Genomic DNA, 8,912 nt, shown 5'->3' on the forward strand with positions numbered 1-8,912 from the left:
ATACAAATCTAACATATATACTTTTTTTTTTTAATTACAAAAATAAGCCATGATAGTTTATATAGTGTCAGTTCTTGGCCTGGAGGCATGTTTTTGGGAGGTCAGTAGGAACTCAGCACTCTGGGTTCTGACTCTATTGCTTGTAGGTGAATTCTTCCTGTGCTATAACAGACAACAAGAGACCATATAGTCTGCCTCCTTTTGGAAAAGATACTACAAATACCTGTAACACTTATTTTATGGGCAAGACATAAAGGCAAAACAGAAGAATGGAGGGGAGAGAAGAGAGAACATGATTCTGCTACATTGGGGAATTTGGTGTCAAGCAGTAGTCTCTTACATAAGAGTGAATTAGAAAAGCAATCATTATCTTTTAGAAATGAAGAGGGAAACAGAGATCAAGAAGATGAGTAATTTGGGAGAGCCCTGGACATCAGAGGAACTCTCAGGGAGTCTTTGTCATTGTGACATCAAGGTGGGAGTCCCAGAACATGCTAGTTCAGCCCTGGTCCCAGATCCAGCCTACCCAGCCTGACTTCTGAATCAGTGGCAGTAATGGTGGCTTCCAGACCTCTCAGCCCAGAGGCACCAAAGAGGACTTGGAAGGTCAACAGAAAAAAATCTGTGGAACCAGCCTAGACCCCAGCATCAGCAAGGTGGGACCTCTGAATCAGCCAGCAATGCTGGAGACTTATGGACCTCTCAGCCCTGGGAAGTAGAGAGGACTTGAAAGGCCAGTGGAGAGGGTCTGTGGTAATCAGGTGGGAATTTGGTGTGAAGTCCCATTACAGCCTTGGTCATCAGAATCCCAACCTGGGCCAGCACATTAGATATTACAGCTTCTGTGGGGTAGGGACACACATACCAGCTTCAGGGCAGGGGGAAAAAAATACTTGTGGTAAGCTTCCTAGAAGGATTTCTGAAAACAGCTACATAAAACCCCTGAAGCTTTGGACAGAACTCTACTTTAACAGAGTTTAAAACCAAGTAATAGACTAGGAAAATAAGTAGAAAACAAAAAAAAGTTTCTGACTACTGGCGGCAAGGAGGATCAAAATACACGCTCAGAAGATGATTACAAAATCAAAGCTCCTACATCCAAAGCCTCCAAGAAAAATAAAAATTGGGTCCAAGCCATGGAAGACCTCAAAAGGGACTTTGAAAATCAAGTAAGAGAGATAGAGGAAAAATTAGAGAAAGAATTGAGAGAAATTAGGAGAATGCCTTAAAAAACAAAATTGGCCAATTGGGAAAGGAAGTACAAAAGCTCACTGGGGAAAATAATTCCTTTAAAAATAGAATTGAGCAAATGAAAGCTAATAATTTTATAAAAAAAATCTAGATACAAAAAAGCAAAACCAAAACAATGAAAATATGTGAAATATTCTCATTGGAAAAACAATTGACCTGGAAAATAGATCCAGGAGAGATAATTTTAAAATTGTCTGATTACCTGAAAGTCATGATCAAAAAAAGAGAGCCATCTTTCAAGAATTATCAAGGGAAATTGTCCTGATATTGTAGAACCAGAGGGCAAAATAAAAATGGAAAGAATCCACTGATCACCTCTTGAGATCCCAAAATAAAAATTATCAGGAATATTATAGCCAAATTTTGAAACTCCCAGGTCAAAGAGAAAATATTGCAAGTATCCAGAAAGAAACAATCCAAATAGAGTGGAGCCACCACAGTCAGGATAACATAAGATTTAGCAGTTTCTACATTAAAAAGGACCGGAGGGCTTAGAATATGTTATTCCAGAGAACAATGGAGCTAGGATTGCAACCAAGAATCACTTACTCAGCAAAACTGCGTAAAATCCTTCAGAGGAAAAGGTAGTCATTCAATGAAACAGAAGATTTTCAAGCATTAGTGATGAAAAGACAGAGCTGATTGAAAATTTTCATTTTCAAATACAGGACTCTAGAGAAGCATAAGGAAGTAATTAGGAAAGTAGTATCATAAGGGATTTAATAAGGTTTATCTGTTTATATTCCTACATGGGAAGATGATACTTGTAACTCATTAGAATGTTCTCAATATTATGGCAAATAGAAGGTGTATATATAGACAGAGGTCATGGGGGTGAGTTGAATGTGAAGGGATAATATCTTTTTTTTTTAATGATGAAATTAAGGAGAGAGGAATGAAGTGGGAGAAAGGGAAAGAGAGACATAGAATGATGCAGATTATCTGCCATAAAAAAGAGGCAAGAAAAAGTTTTTACAGTGGAAAATAAGATGGGAAGAAAAGGGAGAATGAGTGAACTTTACTTCTATCAGAATTGGTTCAAATAGGACATACATACTCATACATACATACATACTCAATAGGGGTATAGAAATCTAACTCATTCTCCAGGAAAAATAGTAGGGGAATAGAATATGGGAAGGGGGGAGGGTGATAAAAGAGAGGGCATATTGGGGAGGGAGTGGTCAATAGTAGAACACTTTTGAGTAGAGACAGAATGAAAGGAGAGAGAAAATAAATTGGGGGGGTAATACAATTAGTAATTGTAAAACAAAATTTTTGTTATTTATTTTATTAAAGCTTTTTGTTTTCAAAACATATGCATGGGTAATTTTTCAACATTAACCCTTGCAAAACCTTCTAATTTTTCCTGCCCTTTTCTCCACTTCCACCCGTAGATGGCAAGTAATCCAATATATGTTAAATCCAATATATGCATACATATTTATATAATTATCTTGCTGCACAAAAAGAAAAATCTAATCAAAAGGAAAAAATGAGAAATAAAATAAAAAATAAAATGCAAGCAAACAACAACAAAAAGAGAGAAAATACTGTTGTAATACACATTGAGTTTCCACAGTTCTCTTTCTGGATGTTGATGGCTTTCTTTGGCACAAGACCATTGGAAATGGCCTGAATCACCTCGCTGTTGAAAAGAGCCACATTCATCAGAAATGATCTTCCTATAATTTTGTTGTTTCCATGTACAATGATCTCCTGGTTCTGGTGATTTCACTTAGCATCAGTTCACGTAAGTTTCTCCAGGTCTCCCTGAAATCATATTGCTGATCCTTTCTTATAGAACAATAATATTTCATAACATTCATATATTATAACTTATGCAGCCATTCTTCAACTGATGGGCATCCCCTCAGTTTCCAGTTTCTTGTCACTACAAAAAGGGCTGCCACAAACATTTTTGCACAAGTGGGTCCCTTTCCATCTTTTAAGATCTCTTTAGGATATAAACCTAGTAGAAACACTGCTAGATCAACTCTTATGCACATTTTGATAGCCCTTTGGGCATAGTTCCAAATTGCTCTCCAGAATGGTTGGATCAGTTCACAACTCCACCAACAGTATATTAGTGTTCCAGTTTTCCCACATCCCCTCCAACATTTGTTATTATCTTTTCCTGTCATCTTGAGAAGTGTGTAGTGGTACCTCAGAATTGTCTTAATTTGCATTTCTCTGATCAATAGTGATTTAGAGCACCTTTTTATATGACTAGAAATGGTTTTAATTTCTTCATCTGAAAATTGCCTATTTATATCTTTTGATCATTTATCAATTGCAGAATGGCTTGAATTCTTATAAATTTGAGTCAGTTCTCTACATATTTTAGAAATGAAACCTTTATCAGAACCTTTGAATGTAAAAATGTTTTCCCAGTTTATTGCTTTTCTTCTAATCTTGGCTGCATTAGTTTTATTTATTAAAATTTTTTAACTTGATATAATCAAAATTATCTATTTTGTGTTCAATAATGAACTCAAGTTCTTTTTTGGCCACAAATTCCTTCCTTCTCCAGAGATCTGAGAGGTTAACTATCCTTTGTTCTTTTAATTTGCTTATAATATCACTCTTTATGTCTAAATCATAAATCCATTTCAATTTTATCTTGGTATATGGTGTTAAGTATGGGTCAATGCCTAGTTTGTCATATTAGTTTCCAAGTTTCCCAGCAGTTTTTGTCTCCAAAACTGGGGTCTTTGGATTTGTCAAACACTAGATTACTATAGTCATTGACTATTGTCCTGTGAACTTAACCTATTCCACTGATGGACGATTCTATTTCTTAGCCCATACCAAATGGTTTTGATAACTACTGCTTTGTAATATAGTCTTAGGTCTGGTGTTAAGGGACAGGTCAATTCTCTGAGAGCCTCCACAGCTGTGGATCATAACATCTGAAGGAGTTGCAAGGCAGCCTTTGCTGACACACATGTTACAGATTAGGAATGAGATAAATTGGAGGCAAAGGGAAGAGGAGAGAGGTCAGACAATGCAAAGACCTCTCAGTCAGAGCGCTCAGAGAACATCAACTGCCTCTCAGTCTCCTTGTTTCATCCTCTCACACGAGGAGATCCATTCTTCAGGTCTGAGTTGGATCTCCAGCAGCCACTATCAGATGGCTCCTGTATACCAACATCTGGCACAGTTGGACCACCTCGTTTGCATTTTTTTCATTAATTCCCTTGAAATTATTGACATTTTGTTCTTTCAGATGAACTTTGTTATTATTTTTTCTATATCTGTAAAATAATTTCTTGGAAGTTTGATTGGTATGGTACTGAATAAATAGATTAACTTAAGTAGTATTGTTATTTTTATTATATTCAGTTGGTCTACTCATGAACAGTTGATATTTTTCCAATTGATTAGATCTGATTTTATTTGTGTAGAAAGTGTTTTGTAGTTGTGTTCATATAGTTCCTGATTTTTCCTTGGCAGGTAGACTCCCAAATATTTTATATTATCGACAGTTATGTAAAACAAAATTTCTAAGCAAGTTTCTCTGATGGAATATTAGGATGATGAGCAGGAGGCTTAGGGAAAAAAAAAAAAACAATTTGGAGAGTCCTCTATGAACAAAGTGAAATATACTGCATATACAGTCACAGCAATGTTCTGGGATAACCAATTGTAAATGACTTTGTTATTCTCAGTAGTATGATAATCCACCTCTGAAGGACATATGATGAAAAATCCTATCCATATCCAGAGAAGGAACTGATTGTGTCTGATAGATCAAAGCATTCTCTAGTACTATCTCTCTCTCTTTATTTTTAACTTAATTTTTTTTGAGAGTTTTTATTTTCATTAGAGTGAGAGATCTATTTTTTTTTTTTTGCAACTTGACTATTATGGGAATGTTTGCATAACTTTACATGTGGTTTCTTAATTGTGGGATAGTGGAATTTCAAATAATCTTTATGGTTTTTAATGTGGAATAATTGCAAATCAGGCTCTTCTGTTAACAGGGCTGCATCTGATTGATTCAATCCTGCCTCAGATAATACTAATTCTTTTAGTTCGAAACTGAAAGTCATTCTAAGGCTCTTGGGGGTTACTGCTGGGCCTCACAGACAAGTCTGTCTGAATCAGGGTGAGAAAGAGGAGGAGCCTAAGGCAAGGACCCAACCTATGACTTCTGGAAAGCTCTCTTTTGGAGTCTATGGTTTCTGTTGGGTCTAGAGGTAAATTTTTATGCTTCAGTGATGAGTCAGATCAGATACTTTCCAAGTTCTCTTTCAACTCCAAGATTTAAAAAAAAAAAAAGAGTGAATAGGAACTACACATTATATAATAACAGCTGGGCCTATTGGCTATTCCTCTACTGTCTTCTATATATATTAAATATTTAGCTTTGTGATCAAAAGTTCTTCAAGTGTATTCTTTTTGCATAGTGATCATAGAGTCCAAGTGTTTAGGATTGGAAAGCCATCTTTAATCCTCTATCTTACCTATTGTAGACCATTGTATATAACAGAGGTGCTATCTAGCTTCTGTTTGAACCAATGATGGAGAGCTCTAAGGTAGCCTATTCTGTTGTTGGACACCTTTGTAATATTCTCCCCTAGTTCTGCCCCATGAAAGCACATAAAAAAGTCAGTATCTTTTCCTTCAGGAAAGCCCTTAAAATAATTGAAGATAGCATCCATTTATCCCCTAAGACTTATATTCCTATTAAACATCCTTATTTCTTTTCATGAATCTTTGTACAATACATTCTCCTTTTCAGGACAAAAAGTTTGTCAGCATTATTCCTAAAATATATTACATGAAACTAAACACAATAATCTAGATATGATGTAATAGAAACAGAACAGAACAAAACTGTCCCCTCCCTCATTCTGAAGTCTCTACTTCTATGAATGTAGTTTAATTAGAACTTTGAGTTCCAATCCTGTTTTTGACTCATATTGGATTTGTGGTCTATTTGTTCTCTTCCCCAGTTCTTTATTATATGAACCATTTTGTGAGTAAATACAGGACTGAAAACAGGATGCAATTTTTTTTAAGTATTTGAACTTTTTCAGTTCATAAGCTTCTTCTAAATCTCATTATTGATGGAGACAAATGTAACATATGTGGGATAAGGGTCAGGGTAGGGGAGATGTTAAATTCCCCTACTCCTATTCTTACAGCTAGGACTGGGAACTGGCTTCAAGTCCTTGATTACCAAAGTTCTTACTGACTTGCTTACTACCTTCCTGTTCAGAACATTGACTGGCTAAAATAAAGGGGCAGAATTCAAAAGTTAGTAAATTGTTTGGGAGACTTTGGTCTTACAGAGTGAATGCCAGCTGTCCTCAATTTGTAAAACATCGTAGAATGATCATGAAAATATCACAAATCCTTCTTTGTGTTTTGGTGAGAGCACAACTGCAGTTTTAGTTTTGTCATCATTTTTAGATGAAAAACTAGAATTGGAAAATAATTTCAACAGAAACTTAAGAGACTATCATAAACTTTATTGGGAAAAAGAATTCAAACTTTTGGCAAAGCAGCTTCTCAAACATATTCAGAGCTATCATGCATTGTCCTTAAAGCTCTACCCATTCCTTCTTTATTATATGGAGAAAATTTAGTAGGTGATTAACTATAAAATGATGAATTCAACTCAGGTTTATTAATAAAAAGTAATAAAATCAAGTATTTTTTCATTACCAATAAATATTAAACAAATGTTCAATATTTATTGTAATGAAAAAATACTCAAATTGACCATCAAGTATTAATTTTTTTAAAATATAAATTTAAATATAATGAGCATTTTCCTCTTTAGACATTATGGGAAATGAATATAAAATGTTATATACTTTTTCCTATGAAAAAACTCAAGATAAGCATGATTTCAAATATCCAACTAGGTACCATCAGAACCAGCACAAAGAATGGAACCAACTCCTGAATAAGGATAGTAGGAGAAGAAGGGAGGAACTGCCCAAAGCCAATGGACCACCAGGATTTGGGGGAGGGAGGAGGGAAAAGAACTGAGAAGCCAGGAATTGGGGAAGAAGGTAAATATTTAAAACAGCCACTCCACCCAGATTGCAGAGGGAATAGGAGCAAACAAAGGCTACCCAACTCATTCAAGACTACCCAAACTTCCCAATCAAGAAAGTAAACTTAATAAATGAGTAAACAAAAGAAACACTGAATATAAGAAATAGTATTGCTTAAGAGAAGCACTAGAGGTAAAAACAAAAGATGAGAGTAACAACCCAACAATTACAATCAGAGCCTCAAAAAGAAAAAATGGCTTGCCCACAAGGAATACAAAAATATCCATAAAAATAAATAGATTAAAAAATGAAATTAGAGTTTTGGAAGAAAAAAATTGAAAGGAATACAACTAGTTTAGAGTGGAATATGGAAAATTTTGCCCAAATAGTGAACTTTCTTAAAAATAGAATGAAGCAAACAGAACTCCAAGACTCTAGGAGATAACAAGAAATATTATGAAAAAAAGTCAAAAGACTGACAAAGTAGAAGAAAGTGTCTACTATGTATTATCAAAAGTAATTGACTTGGAAAATAGTTTTAAGAAAGACAATTTAAAATTATTAGAGTCTGAGAATCGTAACCAAAATGATCCTATATGTTATGCTTCAATAAATCCTAAATGAAAACTGCCCAAATCTATTAAAACTATAAAGCAAGTGAAAATAGAAAAAATCCAGTAATCAGTTCCTGAAAGGAAATCCAAATTGAAAACAATAAGGAATTCACATTCAAACCCAGAGTTTCCAAATCAAAGCAAAAGTTTTTTCAAGTATCCAAAAAGAATGAGTTTAAGTACCAAAGAATCACATCAGGCTATGTATAGGAGCAGCAAGAGATCTTTCAATACAATATTCCAAAAGATAAAAAATAATGACTTACAATCAAGAATAACTTTCCTTACAAAACATTGTTCATAGAAGAGAAGACTTTCAAACATCATTTTCAGCCATTTATCAAGAATGATGAAAAGAACAGAGGTGAACAGAAACTTTAAAATACAACCACAGAGGAGGAAGGAATTCATGACCAAAGAACTAGAGATCATTATTGATCACAAAATAGAAAATTTTGATTATATCAAATTGAAAAGCTTTTGTACAAATAAAACTAATGCAGATAAGATTAGAAGGGAAACCATAAACTGGGAAAACATTTTTTTACAGTCAAAGGTTCTGATAAAGGCCTCATTTCCAGAATATATAGAGAATTGACTCTAGTTTATAAGAAATCAAGCCATTCTCCAATTGATAAATAGTCAAAGGATATGAACAGACAATTTTTAGCTGAAGAAATTGAAACTATTTCTAGTCATATGAAAAGATGCTCCAAATCATTATTAATCAGAGAAATGCAAATTAAGACAACTCTGAGATACCACTACATACTTGTCAAAACAAAAAGTTTTGCAATTGTCAGTGCTGAAAAATTACCCATGCATATATCTTGTAAATAAAAAGCTATAATAAAGAAAAAACAAAATAACATAAAATACAACCACAGGATCTAGAAAGGGCCTTAGAATATAGGACATAATTTGTAAAGGTGGAAGGGACGTTAGAGATAATCTAATCTAACCTTGTAATTTTAATTTCTGAGGGCTAGAAATGTGGAGTGATTTGTCCAGAATCACACAAGTGGAAAAGGGC

The sequence above is a fragment of the Antechinus flavipes genome, chromosome 2 (assembly GCF_016432865.1).
Source record: "Antechinus flavipes isolate AdamAnt ecotype Samford, QLD, Australia chromosome 2, AdamAnt_v2, whole genome shotgun sequence".
Taxonomy (NCBI): domain Eukaryota; kingdom Metazoa; phylum Chordata; class Mammalia; order Dasyuromorphia; family Dasyuridae; genus Antechinus; species Antechinus flavipes.